The sequence below is a fragment of the Adiantum capillus-veneris genome, chromosome 4, assembly GCF_014529385.1.
Source record: "Adiantum capillus-veneris isolate H3 chromosome 4, ASM1452938v2, whole genome shotgun sequence".
Classification (NCBI taxonomy): domain Eukaryota; kingdom Viridiplantae; phylum Streptophyta; class Polypodiopsida; order Polypodiales; family Pteridaceae; genus Adiantum; species Adiantum capillus-veneris.
This window is the reverse complement of record NC_140934.1, coordinates 44,034,123-44,052,380: the sequence shown is the minus strand read 5'-3', so window position 1 is coordinate 44,052,380 and position 18,258 is coordinate 44,034,123. Positions and strand designations below refer to the sequence as shown.

The window sequence follows — 18,258 nt, the reverse complement described above, 5'->3', positions numbered from 1 at the left end:
CACAACTGCCAAATGGGTTTTAAGCTGAAGCTGTATCAACAGCTGTTCATCTTGTAAATAGATCTCCTAGCAAGGTTTTGCAGAAGGATTCAGTGCCAGAGATGGTATGGTCAGGCAAAATGCCCTCATACAAGCATCTCAGAGTCTTTGGCTGTGAGGCATATACTCACGTTCCAAAGGAATTTAGGAACAAACTTGAGCCAAAGAGTAGAAAGTGCATCTTTCTAGGCTATGGTAATTCTGGTGAGATGGGGTACAGACTTTGGGATCCCGAATCGAGAAAGGTTTTCCGTAGCAATGATGTTCACTTTAATGAATCCAAATATCATTCTAAACCAAATAGGGTTGAGGAGATTAGAAGAGTTGTCTTCCAAGAAGATGGACCTGCACGTGCAAGACAAAATGTCAGGGCTCAAGAGGAGCAAGGACAGGATAGAGTGGAACCACAGGTTGTGGCTGAGCCTGAGCCACCTATTGTGCGTAGATCTGGACGTGTCACGCGACCTCCTGATAGGTTTTTTCCATCTATGAACTATGTCATGTTGACTGATTGCAATGAGCCTTCATGTTACAAGGAAGAAGTGCAAATGAAAGGCTCCGGGAATTGGCAATTGGCCATGCAGTCAGAGATGACAGCTCTGCATAAAAACCAGACATGGAAGCTAGTTAAATTACCATGGGTAAAAAAGGCTCTACCTTGTAAATGGGTTTACAGGTATAAGATCACCGCTCATGATAGTCAGCCAAAGTACAAAGCAAGGCTTGTTGCCAAGGGCTTTAAGCAAGAACAAGGCATTGACTTTGATGAAGTCTTCTCTCCGGTGGTCAAGATGACTACATTGAGATGCTTTCTTGCATTGGTTGCCATATTAGATTTGGTGTTGCACCAAATGGATGTCAAGACAGCGTTCTTGCATGGTGATTTAGATGTGGAAATTTACATGCAGCAGCCAGAAGGGTTTGTTGAGAAAGGCAAGGAAGATTGGGTATGCCAGTTGTTAAAGAGTCTTTATGGCTTAAAACAATCACCGAGGGCATGGTACCATAAATTCCACAAGTTTATGCTTTCTCAAGGCTACAAACGTAGTGAGTTCGATCACTGTCTATATACAAAGAAGGCTAAGGATGGCAGTTGGTTGATCCTTATTTTGTATGTGGATGACATGTTGATTGCTGGCAAGCACTTGGAAGAAATTTCAGCTTTGAAGTCAAAGATGGCAAAATCGTTTGACATGAAAGACATGGGTGAGGCAAGTCATATACTTGGTATGCGCATTGAGAGAGACAAATCAAAGAAGTTGATTTGGTTATCTCAAACAGAGTATATTGACAAGGTTTTGCAACGTTTCAATATGGAGAAGGGAAAGGCACTGAGTGTTCCATTGCCACCATATGTGAAACTTAGCAAACAAGATTGTCCTGTGTCTGAGGAAGAACAGGCTGAAATGGATAAGATTCCATATGCGTCTGCAGTGGGTAGTTTGATGTATGCAATGATTGCTACTCGCCCAGACATTGCATTTGCAGTCGGAGTAGTAAGTCGATACATGTCAAACCCAGGCAACAAACATTGGGAGGCAGTGAAAGGAATATTGAGATACCTGAAAGCTACAAAGAGTATACGTATATGCTATGGGAGTCAGGAGCTAAGTGTAAGGGGTTTTACAGACTCAGATTATGCAGGTGACTTAGACAACCGAAGGTCTACGTCAAGGTATGTCTTTACATTGGCTGGTGGAGCAGTATCATGCCGTTCTAGATTACAAGATTGTGTTACTCAGTCTACTACAGAGGCTGAATATGTTGCGGCATCAGAGGCATGCAAAGAATCAATTTGGCTTAATCGACTAGTAACAGATTTGGGAATCAAAGAAGAGATGCCTGTGTTATATTGTGATAGTCAAAGTGCTATACAATTGGCTCGCAATCCAGTTTATCACTCAAAGACAAAGCATGTGGATGTGAAGTATCATTTCATCAGGGAAATGCTCGAGGATAAGCAACTTCAGCTTGTCAAAGTTCACACCACAGAAAATCCTGCTGATCTACTTACAAAAGGACTTCCCTCAGAGAGCTTTGCGCATTTTCGCAAGCAGATAGGTGTAGGGTAGTACATCACTTCTCTACATCTCTTGTATATTAGCTTGTATAGTAGCTTCTCTCACACTTAAAGTACCACATTGGACTTTAAGTGGGAGGTTGTTGGGGTATAAAGCCCAATGTGGTCGCCCAGGTAAGTGGGCGGGCCGCCCGGTATGTACACATATTCTTTTGTAAAAACCTAATAAGAACTCAATATGCTCTACACATTACAGTAGAGCGAGTTCACCATATCGTCGTGCTCTTCTTCTCGCACTCTCTCTCGTGTCGCACTTCCGCTCGTACTCCTTCACCATGAACCCTAGCTACCCACGAGACGCTTTCGATTTTAACCATGGGAATGTGGATATAACCAATGCATGGGATATTAGTTTTATCTCAAGAAAAAATTGCATAAGAAAACAAAGAAAGAATAAGGATAAGGTTTGTTTGAAAAGTAGCTTGTTGAATAAGCCACTTGTTGAACGAGCCACTTGTTGAAAAGTAGCTTGTTGCATAAACCACTTGTTGAAAGAGTAGCCACTTGTTGAAAAAGTAGCTTCTTGCATAAGCCACTTGTTGGAAAAGTAGCTTCTTGCATAAGTAGCTTATTGAAGAAGCTTTGAAAAGGAAGAAAGGATATTAAGACATGCAAAAGTAACTTATCAAGATAAGTTAAGGGCCTTATCAAAGTAGGCTTAAAAAGAGGCCTTCCTTACTCATTAAACACTTCACTTCTCTTCACATTTTGAGAATGAAAGCTTGATAGTGAGCTATGAAAGCTAAAGCTACACTTCCTTCTCCCACAAACCCCTACACATCCCTCTCTCCTCAAGAGAATCCATGTCCATAACCATAATCCAAAGTACCATTACACTCTTCACCTTGTCTCTCATAACCTACAAGCTTTCCATAGCTTGAGTTTTCTAAACCTCTCTTTATTCCTATAGCCAAATCGGTGGTTTTCAAGCAAAGTGAAGCAGAAAAGAACAAGATACGTCAACTTCCAAGCAAGGAGAAGAACCTACCATATACACACTAAGGTAAGGTTATCTTGTTATTTTTTCTCATTCTTGAAAGAGATTTACTTTCATGCTTACTTAAATTCACGCTTAAGCTCTTCAAATTTTCATAAGCAATAGAGGAAAATATAACTTCTTGGTTGGTTGTATATGTGCAAGGTTTTTTTAGTAACAAAAATTAGATTAATACTTAATTTTCTCAAGGAGAAGTTGAGATTTTGAATGTTAATTTAGCATAACCGAAGGAAGTTAATTGAAAAAGAGGATTTTCCATAAAGTCATCCCCTCCTTTCCCTCTTACCAAATGGAAAGTTCCAAAACCGTAAGCCTCTTCTAGCAACATAAATAATCCTCTCCATGGTAGTAAAGGTATGCCTAAATCTCTTCTTAAAGAAGAATTTGTCAATCATTCATATACTATTACATGCGTATTTTACGATACACTAGCATATCCACTCTTAGGAATTTCACAATTTTTTACACTACCATGCATAGAAGGGTTTCACTCTTGTATATGCAGTCAAAGGAAGTTTTTAATTAAATGTCCAAGATTGCAAGTTGGTGCATATCGAAGTTTTGTGTGTACCACGTATAGACACACCAAAGAAAAACTCGTTATGGAAAGCACATGCACTGTTCATTTCAAGTTTGTCCACTTTCAAGTTTGTTTTGGAAATTTGAAGAAGGGAGTAAGGGGATAGCTTCACGAATGTTGTGATCGTGTTGCTTGAACATAAAACTCCCATCGCTTCCATGGAGATGCCCCATGGATGGAAATGACGAAAAGGGATCAAAAGGGGATTCATCAAAATCGGGGTTAACTTTAAACTTACGTAGAGACAAAACCTTAAACTTCCAAGAGATTTGTCTTTTTTTAAGGTCTTCTTTTGAGTAGAAAATTAAAAGGAAATAGTAATTAAGGGATTATAACTCAAGGAGCTTAATCTAAATTTAAGCTATGATTAAAAACTTTACCAAGAAGGTTGACGTGGATAGCACTAGTATAACCAGAGATTTATGTGCGAATTTGTCTTCGTGTTTGGAAAAAGGCCGTCACAGGTGTTTACCTATCGGATACAACGGGGGATGGTCCTTTTCAGCTAGGAATGATAACCGTATATTTTGAGCTCAGTGTCAAAGAGTTGACGGTCTTGCCAGGAAGGCACCGGGCCTCTAGCTGTGAGGGTTTGTGGGGAGACTGTGAAGGCTTTCACTTAAGCAAGCTTAGTGTTTGTAGCAAATGCATTGTGCGTAGCCATTGGAATCTTACACGCAAACACACACATACGCACACGTGAAACCCTCAAAACAAAACAAAGATGAAAACATCAAGGCTTTGATCGTATCTAATCAAAGGTAAGAGGAAAGGGTTCACTGATACATTTATAGTAGCAAGTCACTGTGCTCCAAATAGACTGCGAATGGTTCTTTGAAACTGTAACTTAGTCCTTACAAAGATGTAGATGTTTTGCCTAGTGATAAGAGTGAGCCGTGTGTACAAGTCTTCTTGGTTCATAGTAATATTAAGAAATCAAGACTCAACCCCTAGAGGAGAATAAATATGTGCACATTGAAAGAATTAGAGTAGTCTAGTAGTGGAAAAATAAGAGGATGTGGAGAAAGAAGAATTTCTTGCAGTCTTTCCGGACCAAAGAGAAACACAATTCTTTGTTGGAAGTGGATTTTATGGCTAATAAAAACGTTAATCCTAATATTTTGCACAAAGTGAAAGGGTTGAAAGGTTACACCATTGGGATTATTCATCTAAGAAATTAGTTTAGAAAACAGTCAAACATTGAAGGAAAGAGATAAGAGAGACAACCAACATACAAAGACCCACACAAGCTCAAGCCAAAGAAGTAAAGCACACCTCAAGACTTTGTGGTCTTGTTGCCAACTTGATGAAGTAGAAGATGAGTAGTAGTATCCAACACCGTTTGTGAGCCACCAACAATGCGTCTTTATTGATGAAAGAAGGTTACATAGAGTGTATGAGTATTAAAAGTGAGGAGATAGAAGGCTTGAGGCGTGAAGTAGCAAGCTCAAGATGTGCTGGGCTGAAATTGAGAGAAAGTTTCACTCAAGGAGATGGCTAGGAGATTAGGTGATGGCTTGATAGAGTGGCTTGATAATGGGGATTGCTTGAGCGCTTGATTGCTTGATGGTTTGCTCGCCCAAGTGAGGGGCAAGAGGCTTTATTTATAGGTGAAGTTGCCCCTTGAAGAAGATATTTTCTTAGAAATCTCCAATGGATTTGTGTGACAAGTGTCTATCTTTTCAAAATATCTTGAAATTATCTTCAAAGTTTCTAGATCTTTCTCTTCAAGAAATATCTAGAGGTACTTCTAGATCTTTCTCCAAATATCTTCTCCTTGCCGCCACATGTCAAGGGTTAAGCCTCCAAGAGTTGTTGAGTTATGGTGGGAACATGTGCATAAAGTAGCTATATAAAAAATTGACAGAGAGCTTGGCATACATCAAACTCATAACCATTTTTCTAAGGGATTTTTCTAGGTCCATAATTACTCCAAAGTGCACCTACTATGTGTAGAATGACACCTCATGGAGTATACTATGACTAAGGCTACTTTTGACCATGCTACACATGTCATATGCCACCTAGGATGCCTAGTAGATAACATGTATGTTTTATAGGCTCATTTTGTCATGGATCCAAGAAGAGGTTCACAAAGAAGCCCGGGATCATAGGACGAAGCTCATTCCCAACAAGAGTGACACATAAGACTTAGACTAGCTTTTTTCATGATAAATAGAAAATCATATACTTATGCACACTTAAGGCATACACATAAAATCCATAATATTGTAGGGCTTAGCTTTCGTTCCCACTATGAACGTGCCACAACACGACATCAGGTTCATTCATTGCCCTAGAGATGGATTGAATGGGAGTGTGTCCTGGGCGGGTGATAGGGACCCGCGGATGCGTTTGGAAATCGGCCTAGTCTGGGTAGGCTTGATGCCGATGGGAAAAGAAGGAAGGAAAAAGGACGCATGGAGAGATCATGATAAGGGAGGAGGATGTGATTTAAGTAAGGAACTCTTCAAATTGAAGATTAGTGTCTTCAATGGCACTAATCTTCAAAGCATGACAGAGCCAACCATGGCTATGCATAGACACAATTGTTCAACCCATGCATAAAGTCGTCCCGGAGTTCTCCATCTAGGAGGGGTGGAAGGGAACTTCAATAATTAAGGACAATGTTTGAAGACGGAGGAAAAATTTGGATGTTAATGAGTGTTTTTTTGCAAAATTACCTAATAATGTCCTTAAAAAAATCATCAAACAAGGGAATTTTAACTAATAACATCTCCCGTATGAGTGTAAATAGTGTATATACTATCAGAAAATACATCAAAAAATAGCCGTTTATTTTCATCATTTTTTTGGATATTGGAGCCTAAACATGGAGAAATCCACTAGAAAGCAATAAAATAGTGTTCTTCAACGGATTTTCTTGATTATTGATTTTCACTTTGGTTTTTTAGTGCATTTTATTATTTTCTTTGATTTTTCAATAAACAGGTCAAAAATTAATAATAAATAGCAAATGAGCTCAGATGGAGAAACTGAAGATACACTAATGATCAAAAGAACAAGCACAAAAAGCTTCAATCAAAACAACAAACGGAAGCGGGAAGCCTCAATTAGGCCGCCAAGGCCTGCTTTTGCAAATTCTTGTAGAATGAGCTAGCGAAATCCGATTGAAGAAATTTTTAAATCTAGCGTAGATTTCACGGTCTAGTAGGACTAATAGGGGAAAATTAGTTTAAGAAGTCCGAGTATAGATATCCAAGGTAGCCCAAAATCACCTCATCATTTCTTCTAGTCACTCTTGGAGGAGAGAGCTTTCTACTTCTTTCATGCGCGATTTCTGGAGTCAACAGTCGCCCATTTTCAGCGCCATCTCACACGAGACATGAGGGGTAAGTTCTAAACTCATCCAATAACATTTTTATACGGTCGAGTAGCAAGTTTAGGCTCAGGAAAAAACCCTAGAATCCCAGTTGTGCACGAACTCCTACGACACAAAATTGACCATAGCGGCCTGTCAGCTCAACCGAATTGGACGAGACTTGAGATGTAGCATGCCCCTTGATAATAGAACATTATCGTTAGATGAACATTTGGTAGGGGTCGAGGGGGTCCCAAGTAAATAATCTAGATTTTTGTCATATACGAGAATTGGATTATGACTCCACGGGAAGCTTATAGACAAGGCCTATACACAATGTACCTAGATGGTTTCAAGGAAACAATCAAGGCAAGCTCTCAAACAATAGGAAATGGCTCAAAGGCTAGAAAGTCTCAAATTTTGACATATGAAGTCAAACTGACTTGGAATGAGTCCAAACTAGATGAGCAACATCAGGACTATGTAACGGACATGTCCATGGCTTCAAAAGTGACCAACCAACTCAACATGCCAAGTAGTCACAAAAATTGATGATTCTAGAGTCGACAAGAGCACAAAGGGATTTCAACAAGACCAAACTTTACCAAATTCATTTTAGGACTTGTTTTAGATGTATTAAAGATGTTTAAGTCATCAAATTATCATTTCATGCAAAAAAAGTGATTGCTGTAAATAATTGCGATTATTTCCTTTTGTACATATTTCGCTTGAAAATTATCCTGTCACTTCACCTATCACTTGTACACATCTATTACATGCCACATGTCAAGTATGGGCCAAAAAGATCAAGAAAACCTCTGATTTTGTATTTAAAAAAAAGCACTGAAGGCTCTTCTGTCCAAATTTTGAGTTAACAACCACATTTTTTGATCCAAATCACCCCATATCTCACACACAGACTCTACATCATGTCTAGAACCAAATTGCAACAAAAAATGTACAATTTGATAAAAAAGTTAATAATCACGATTAGTTACCTTTTTTACCAAAATGGGTTCAAATTTTAACTTTGACCTTATGGGACCAAGTACATGTTCAAGTGTACCAATCAAGTTTGGATCTCAAAAACTCAAAATCTCTTTATATCTATTGTTTCAGATTCTGAAGCCTAAATCTGACACCATTTCACCCAGTGCACTCAAATGAGCCCACACTTCACTCAGAGTATCTAAATGCCACGTTTCAAGCCTGTGATGTCAAAAATGCCAAAAGTTGGAAAAATTCCCCAGTTGTTAATAATAACGATTATTTACTTTAGTTGCAAATTTTACCTGGATTGCATGATTTTGATCTCTATATGTTTATATGCATCTATGTATGCCTTAAAATTGATTTGAAGCAAAATGGACATCATTTGCCAGCAGTTCAGACTTAGGGCATTTTAGAGCAGAATCCATGAAATTTTCTAGCTTTGACACTGTATTCCCCTAATAGGTGTAGTGCAAGCGGTTGAGAAGGCAAAGAAGAGAATGTCTCAGAAAGATAAGTTGCAAGAATTGCCACCATACCAGTTGGATCCGAGCTTTGTGAAGATGGCAAAAGCAACCTACCTGTCCAAAGAGTAGCTTGAAGAAAACAACAATACGGTGTTCACCGGAAGATTCAAAAGTAAATACGAGCACTAGGTAGAGTTGCAAATGCTACCCAAAGAGGTTTATGATGTCAATGCAAATCTAGACACTAAAGAAGCCAACAAAAGACTAGGGTTTTGAGAATTCTACAACCAAGAGCCATGCGGAGTGGATTTCCAAAGAGCATATGAACTATTATCTACAATTAAAGAAGATGGATCTGCTCAAATCACTGACGAGCAGGGGAAAAAAATTGAAGTGGTTATCAACAAAGATATAGTAGCCGAAGCACTGAAGCTGCCAACAGAAGGTATGACAATGCGGGCCAGGGATAGGAAAACAACATGAACTTTTACCGAGGATACCGTTGCTGCCACCTTCTCCGATCTCATTTTATTGCAAGTGGAGGATCCAACTCATGTTTACCACCAATATTTCCACTTCCTTTTAAAGTTACCACCACAATACACAACTCCGAATCATGCAGTTGCAACTACTTTCACACAAGTGTTTAAGTCAACAACAAGGCAGTCAATAGATCATGCGCATTATGTGCTTACAACACGAGCACAAAAAAGGAAGGAAAGATCCCGTATTTGGGTGCTCCAGAAGTTCTAACATGAATCACATACCATGCTATTGGAATGGCAGATAACTTGCTGCCAGCCCCAGATCAGAAAACGTGGATCATCTCAGCTCAACCTTCTCCACGAGCCACAAGATTAACAAAGACATTAGGAGAAATATGAACCTTATATGGGCTTTGTAAGGAATCCTAATTTTTAGGGATTAAGGCTAATGTTATGTAGGGTTAAGGGGACAAGGGCATTCAAGAAGCTAGTTTTGAGTAGACTTTTCTAGCCTTTTTTTAGACACATGTAGGATGTGGACCTAAGAGGTCACTTTCTCTCTCTAGCTTTTGGAAAGTGAAGGGAGTAAAGGGGTGTGGCCACATCAGCAAAAACGTGGGTCACTAAGAGCCAAAATTTGACTTTTTTTCAAAAAAGTTATTTTTACTTATTTTTGACTTAAAATTCCCTCCCAACATATATACACATCAAAAAATCATTTTTTGACATTTTTTAAAACCTACAAACACTAAAAGTCCACTTTTTCAAAAAACAAAATCCCCCCTAAAAAAAAAACCTTTGTTCTCTCCTCCTCCTTCTTCCTCTCTCCCTCTCCTCTCCCTCCCTACCCCCTTCTCTCCTCCTCCTCCCCTCTCTCTCCCTCTCCCCCCTCTGCCCCCTTCTCTCCTCCTATGTTCCTCTCCTCTCCCTCCCTACCCCCTTCTCTCCTCCTCCTCCTCCCCTCTCTCTCCCTCTCCACCTCTGCCCCCTTCTCTCCTCCCATATTCCTCCCTCTCCCTCCACCCTCTTTCTTTTCATTCTTTGCTTCCTCATGCAACAACTGCCATGGTGCTCACGGACATCACAAATCGTATCCCTCCACCACCATGTACTCCGCACAACAAAAGTGTACATATTGCTTGTCCGCGGTGTTTGCACCCAAGGCCGCAAGTGAGGGTGAGCAGAGGTCATCCCAAGATCGTCATACTGTCGGTCAGACGAATGTGTATGGTTCTTCAATATCTTGGGAGGGGAGAAGTAGGCTTGTTAGGCTATTTCAATTGGTTGTGTATGGGTGCAGGTGCTTCTTTGCATTCGTGGATGCACGAATGTCAAGCTCTTCAGCTCAAAACAGTGGCATTACAAGAAACAATGGGTGCAGGTTAGAGAGGTCAAGTGCATGTCACCACTTTTCCTCTAAAACAGCCTTCTTTGTTACATCTTGCAGGTAGGTGCTTCAAATCCATCCTTATTAGAGGTGGGTAATCTCATCCTAATGCAAGAATGGCTCAAGGAACTAGCATAACATGAAGCTTTTACGGTGGCACAAAGCTCTCCTCAAGCAATGTGGCTCCCACTACACCAAAAATCACTATGCTAACATGGAGAGATCCCTAGTAGGACAATACAACAACTTTTCATCAGCAACACACCCTTTCCTAACATGAGGGCACCCCCACCAGAGATATTTTTATATGATAGGTCACCCCATGAGCATACCATGTCATGGAATGGATGTAAGAACTATGACTGCACTACCCCTTGGAAGTTGTTCACGAATGTATGTTTATCAAAGTTAATGAGAAGAAGTTTGGAATTTTTTGTTTGTTGATGTGTAAGAGCACTCTTGGTCTACCATATTTTAGATTGTTTGATAAGTTAAATAAGATTTGTAGTCATTTAAAGTATCATTTTTTTTTTTGGTAAGATTGTACATGAGAAGACATGATAAACTACAAGAGATCTTGACGGAATAAACTTCGATGAGATTCCCACCATGCACTTGTGACACCAAACCTCTCCTTGAACCCTTTGACTTCTATCGTTGTGGGGAGTCCAGTGGAGGGCTATTTTCAAATTTTTAGCATAACTTTGTTTTGAAGGAAATTTTGGTTATTCTAAAGTTTATACACAGTCTAGGAGTTCATTCTGATTGTTTTTCTTCAGTTTCAAATTTTGACCGAGTACACTCCTTGGAAGCCATTTTTGAAGGTGTTAGGGCGAGATTTTGGGAAAGTTTTGTATGTAGGAAATACAGTCCTTAACACAATAAAAAACAATGGTTCTTTGAATATTTTCAGATTCCATGGTTTTAATGCTCGTTGGAGTCCGTAGATTAAGAAAAAAGCCAAAAATGTATGTTTTACATCATTTTTAAATAAATTGTCAACTTGCACATTGATTTTTGGAGAATGCGAGCAAGATATGATTTTTTCTCATCACATGATGGTCGAAGAACGCGATGAGATGAACAAATTCATGTGAGACAAGCCCAAACGGATTCGGAGCCGATTGAAATCTAGAAGCTGTTGAAAATATGCTCACACGGTGAAGGAGGTGCTTTAAAGCTATGGAAATCAGTATAAAATGCAAGCAATAGCGTTGGAGGCTATTCAAGAAGTTGTAGAGGCTCACATCATTTCAGATGACTTTGCAATGACAAAATGATTAAGAGTTGTGTCTACTGTCTCCATAGTGATTTGGCTTTTCGGTTTATCCATGTGTTTTAAGTTAAGTGGTTTTGGCCATGAAGAGTTAAATTTAAATCAAATATTAACATTTTTGCCATCCTAAGGGGCAAACAAAGCTAGAAAATGCAAAAAAAAGGGTGGCCACAAGGGCGCGCAGATGGCCCATCCAGCAGTTTTGGATGGCTCATCTGCGCGCCCTTGTGGCCACCCTTTTTTTTTTGCATTTTCTAGCTTTGTTTGCCCCTTAGGATAGCAAAAATGTTAATAGCTGATGAAACCAGATGTTTATGTAGCATGAGACTAGATTTTTATATTTTCCAATGTGATTTGGCCTTTTGGTGCATAGAACTAGTAAGTTGAGTTGAAGGAAGGCATAATGTGCTTGAAAAGTTAAATTTTACATTCATCTCACCTTTTCCAAGGTCCTGGAGTGCAACAATAGCCTAATTATGCAAAAAAAAGGGTGGCCACAAGGGCGCGCATACGGCCCATCCAACAGTTTTGGATGGCTCACCTGCGCGCCCTTGTGGCCACCCTTTTTTTTTGCATTATATGGCCTTGTCTGCCCCTTATAATAGCAAGAATGTTAATATTTGATGAAACCAGATGTTTATGCAGCATGAGACTAGATTTTTATACTGTCCAATGTGATTTGCCCTTTTGGTGCAGGGAACTAGTAAGTTGAGTTGAAGGAAGGCATAATGTGCTTGAAAAGTTCAATTTTAGGTTCATCTCATCTTTTCCAGGGTTCTGGAGTGCAGCAATAGCCTAATTATGCAAAAAAAGGATGGCCACAAGGGCCCACATATGGCCCATCCAACAGTTTTGGATGGCTCACTACGCGCGCTTGTGACCACCCCTTTTTTTGCATTATATGGCCTTGTCTGCACCCCAGGATACCATTTTTTTTAAAGATTAAGTGAAAGCAAATCTTTATGCAACATGACAGTACAAATTCCACTTCTTTTCACTCAGATGTAATTAGAGCTCCCCCCCCCCCCCCCCCCCCCCCCCCCCCCCTTTCTTTGTGTTATAAGATCCGGAGCATTCACTATGTAAAATTTTCCTATATCACGTGCGTTCACTAGAATGGATTAAAAGTACCCCTTATAGGCCTTATCTACACATGTTTCTGCAACTTTACAAGAATATAAAATCCCTTCTGTTGAGCACATGTGCTATGTTACATATACTTTAGTGAACTCCCCATGTCAACGGCCTCACAAATCCTGTGCACTAAACATTAAACACTAGAAATCGACCAAACAAGGAGCCAATTTTTACTTCCTTGTGTCCACCTAGTGTTCTTGTGAAACATTGCTAATGATATATATTCAACATCCCCAAATGAGGACATCTTGACAAAGTTTATGATCCACTTTAATAAGAATAACCATTAATGATTAAACTGAAATCAAAGTATTGCTTGAATTTCTTCAAGGTGGAGTGATTAAGACTTGCGACTTGAATCATCGTATAGGCAAATCAAAATATCGATAAAAGTAAACAATATTTCTCAGATCTGTATGAAATTTCAGTAATCTAAATTAAATACTCTCACTCAATGCGACACCATTTAACAAAAAAACATATTTATATTGCATTTATAGAGGAATCTAGCCTCATGAAAAATAATTACAAATGGAGACAATGTTGTTGCTGTTAGGCTTATCTTACAAGTATTTGTCTTCCTCATCTAGAGATTCATATATACTTGAGTATTTGTGTGTCTATGACACTAGCGAAGATAGTAGTACTATATGGATGGCTTCTATGAGAGCTCCTAGTGAGTCCCTATTGGTTCAAGATTCTAAAAAACACCTACTATTCTTATCAAAATCTTTTAACATGGTAGTGAAAGGTTCCTCAAGGAACAAAAATAGAGTGATTTCCATCTCTGCACATGGTTGCTTACTCATGTCCTCTTAAAACAAGTTGAATCTGTAAGTAAACAAAAGATTATGTGAGCACAAAGTTATAAAGTACAAAATGATATCATTCCAATTATCTAATGACAATTATACGAAGAATAAATTATAAGAAAAATCTTTGACGACTCTCCATAGATAACACAACTTACTTACATTGTGAGACTCAAATCACATGCTACACAACTATAGATGGCGCACCAAAGTCATCAACAAAATAGCACCACCCAGTGTTATGAGGTGTGAAGCCTAAACACTGAAATCCATAAAGAGGTTAATTCTCTCCAGCATGATAAACTTAAAGATGGAGATGATGTTAAGCTCTGAATGTAAGCTACAAGGGTAGTTTTCTTACCATTCTATCTTTATGTTGGAGATGAACCCTTGCAATGCCCACGCGATATTCACACCTCCTATTGTTGTGGTATGCAACGCATGTGAGCTCATACTTTTGCCACCTTCGGGAGTAGAGGTTTCCATGTAGTGTGAGTGAATGAAAGTAGAAGGAGTAGAATCTTGTTTCATGTTGTAATGGAGATGAGAGAAGGGAGAGGAGCTAGCTTGGTGTGAAACTATGTGGTGGGTAAGGGGAAGAGATGGAGGAGGAGCTTGCTTGGTGCTACAATGGAGGTGGGAGAAAGCTAGCAGAGAGATAATGATGGACTATAGGGGGTGCATGTTGTTGTTGCAGCAATGGAGAGCTTGGAAAAAGGTTTGTAGAGAGAGAAAAACACTTTTTAGCTATAGAATAGGTTTGGAAAGACTTTGGAGGGTGAAAATGATGTTTTGATTTGTTTTTTTAAAAAATCAATTTTTTGGATTTTTTAGTGCACGTTTTTAACTTTTGAAGGTCAAAAATACTTTTTTGACCATGAAATAGGTTTGGGTACTTTTTAAGGAGGGAAAACTTGAAATTTGAAATTTTTTGAAAATTTAAAATTTTTAGTGTATTTTTAAATCCGGGCCAAAAAGTGGGGGAAAAGAGGTCAAAGTGGTCCCCGCCCCCCCCGCCCCCCCTCTTTCCCCTAGCCACATCCCTTACCTTCTCACTAGTTAAGAGACAATTAAGAGGTGTAAGGCTACCTTGTCCCCCTACTTTTTTGAGGGTATAGAGTGTGTCCACCACCTTCTTCCTATTGGCTGACCTCTAATTAACCTTAATCCCAAAGGGCCCCTAGAGGGTTCATATTTTTCCTAATGAAAAGGGTATATAAATCTGATGAGAAATCAACAAAAAGCTTGCATGAAGCTCACAACAGTGAAAGCTCTGACAATGAAGAAACAAGGGCACAAAGAGAAGAAATGAAGAAGAGAGCAGTGGCAGATCATCAAGAGGAGCCTCAATAGAAAAAGGCAAGGTTTGAAAGAGAGAAACGATTTTATGAAAGAAGCCACCAAGCTGCAGGCAAAAACCCCGAGTCATGGAGCTCGAGGGAGGTCAAGGGTCCAAGGACCAAGAATCCTGTGAAGAAGGTCCCAGAGGATCCGAAGGATTTACTTGAGCCAATGTATGCAAAAGACAAAGCATTGAAGATTTAGGAATCTCTAGAAGCACAAAGGAAAGCAAGAGAAGAAGTGGCTGAGCAACAAAGGCAAGTAGAAGCTGCACAACAAAGTGAATCACATCTTGAACAAGCAGGGGTGTTTCCAAGACCCTCTTCACCAATTCCAAAACAAGAAGATCATCCCATGCCAAGTCCAATCCCTTCACCAACTGCCAAATCCAATGAAGGCAAGGAAGAAAAGGGAAAAGAGAAGCAATAGGAAGAGGCAAGTTTTGAACAGCCCAAGGGAAGCCAAAAAAACTGAAGATAGACCTTCTACAACAACTCAAGCAGAATGAGTTGAGGCGTCCACAAAGCCTCAAGAAGAATCTTTTGAACCTACAAGGCTACAAACAGAATCCGCTGCTAAAACTTCTGAGCCTCCCCAAGTAGAACCTGAAGATTGGGAAACCACAGATGAAGTGATCATGTAGGTAAATGATTATGCAAAGCAAATGCAGCTAATGACACAAAAGATGAGAACAACAACACTTAGTCGTAGTGCCAAGGCTAAAGAATTGGAAGAGGTAGTAGATTCTCTACAAGGTGAGCTCGAAGACAGGATGAACATTATTGAAGATCTTCAAAGACAAATTAAAGAGCTAAAAAACAAAGTAGAACAACACCAAACGATCAAGGAAAGATAGTAAAAAGAGATGGAAGATTTGGGGGAGCTCCTCACGAAGCTATCTGATGCATGCAAAAGTAAGGATCAAGAACTGGCTGACGTGACCAATGACCTTAAAATTACTACTTACTATAGTCCAAAATATCCAAGTGCAACTAGACGGATCCAATGCCTCCATGCAGTACTCTGAGTAACGAATCAATGACCAAGTGGCATTTTTAAGGTAGATAAGGAAAAATCCCGCCATAGCTTCACTGAAGGGAGAAAATGAAGTCTACAAGACTTTGGAAAAGAGGAACAAGGACCTCAAACTTGAGTTGAAGCTTGAACAAGCACAAAGTCAAGACCTTGCATTAATGCGGGTACAAAGAGAAGAGAAACTTCTCAAGGAGATAGAAGGTTTGAAGAGAGCCAACCAGCTGCTAAGAGAAGGACATACAAAAGCTCAAGAGGAGGCAGGAACCTCTGAACAACCAAGCATAGACATACCATCAGTCTCCTTTGCAGTATGGAAACACAACCATCAGAAGGGCTAGCAAGAGATTCGGAGTCTCAATACCAATCACTGAAAAAGAACAAGTGCCAATGGTCCAGCTTCCAAAGTTGAAGAAGATTCATTGAAGGAGAAGATGTTGAATGGAAAGTGGCAATGGATTGGGAGTTGAGAGTTCTCCACTCAGTCTATGTAACTCAACTCACTCCCAACCAAATCAATGCTCAATGGCATCAGTAGTCGTTGCTCTACCCATTGATAAAGGTGGAGCTATTGCAAGTATAATTTGTGCTTGGTGCTGCCTTTGTATGTTCTATCTAAAATAAAATTCAACATGTAATAGAACTTCTCAAGAAGACAAGGCAAGACTAGTTCATGATGTCGAAAAATTTCCTGCTATTTTAAGTGTTGGAAAGGAGGTTGCCAAGAAGGACGATGAGGAAAGCTCTAAGGTTGCTTCTGTTTCTAATAGTCCATCTAGTGGAGAGCAAGTTAGAAATGCTCGAGATGCCATATGACTGCATCAGATAACAACATAGCTACCTCAAATGGCAAAGGAGATATCAAATTGGCCTTCACTTATTATTTGCAGTGAATGGTTTGAGTTTGTATAAGGATGGACACTCGTCGTAGAGGGCACGAGTCACTAAGGGTGCTGCTGATGTGTGTGATATCGAGCCAATGGAGGAGAATCCGGACCGGGCTTGGTTTGTGAGTGCGCATGTAGATTGTGTGCCATTTTTGAAAGCTTTAGACATGATACTACATTCTGACATCGGAAATGGAGTGGCCTATGCACAAGACAAAAATGGCAGTTTTGTAACATAATAGAATGTTCTTTCTGTAGATGCAGAAACCCATCTCCCATGGGCAACAGAAGCATTAGGGTGCTTACGGGAAGTGGCAAATCTTTGGATTCGCAATGAAAAAGCTGTCACCTCTTTCCATAAAGATCACTATGAAAATCTTTATGCAGTTATTGCAGGGGAAAAGCATTTTACCCTTTTGCCGCCTACAGGTCTTGACCGCCTTCACATACGACAGTATCCATCAGCACTCTCAGAACCAGATCTGTGGAGAGAGAAGTTTGTTATGTGGCTCAAGGTCGTGCACGTTCTCATATCTGACAAACCAGGAGGTAATGTTCTGTCTGTGTTTGTGAGGAGGTAATGTTCTGTCTGTGTTTGTGAGTCAGCTTTGATAAGTCATGTAAGGGTGGATGCATGCTCGAAGTGTTGCAAGGACCTAGCTTATATGGGGAGCAGCTTGGGGCCATATAAAGTAGAAGGGATTCCCGTCTCCGTGCTTGGGATGCTTGCCATCTTGTCCACTACCTGCTCCGCTACACTTGCCTCTAGTTGTCACATGGTCATCCTGCCACTAGTTAGGCCGAAGCTTTTCCTCTTTGTGTTATGGAGCGAATATGCCCTCTTAATTTGTTTGCAAAATGAAAATCCCAAGTTGAAATGTAGCACAACAAGGATGAAAAGAGTGAAGAAGATTCTACTTTGGAGGGAAGGACAAGGGGATGGATAGATTGAGAATGTGTCATAAGCTCCTTACTTCACAACCTTAGATATAACAAGCCAGGTTACTATAGGATAGGCATTATCCATGATAGGCCAACAAGACGCTTGCTAGTGTGCGAGAAGATTTGCACAAGAATAGTAAAGAATCTTTGGTTGGCATGTGGCTCACTAGCGTCCAATCAGTTTTGTCCAATCAGTTTTTTAAATAGTAACGGTAGAATTGTTTTCATCTCTACTCCAAAGAAGTTGTAGTTTGTTAATGATTTTTTTTTTCATCCTCGCTAAGCCCAAAGAAAAGTCTTTTAATCTTGAAGATATGTCTTTTCTTCCCTACTAGGGGGTCTTTCTACACTCAATTGGATGCAATCTATCCACAGTCTTCTTCCTCTTCAATTAGATCATTTTGTTTAAGCAAAATCCTCAAGGCTCACACTCACGCACCTAGTCAATATCGAGCTCAGGACCTCAACCACGAGGTTATATGTC

At 39.8% G+C, this 18,258-nt stretch overlaps 1 pseudogene; it reads left to right on the top strand.

Moving 5' to 3' along the window:
- The first annotated feature begins 16,572 nt into the window (after positions 1–16,572).
- On the top strand, positions 16,573–17,413 carry LOC147459062 (uncharacterized; annotated as a pseudogene).
- The last annotated feature ends 845 nt before the right edge of the window (positions 17,414–18,258 follow it).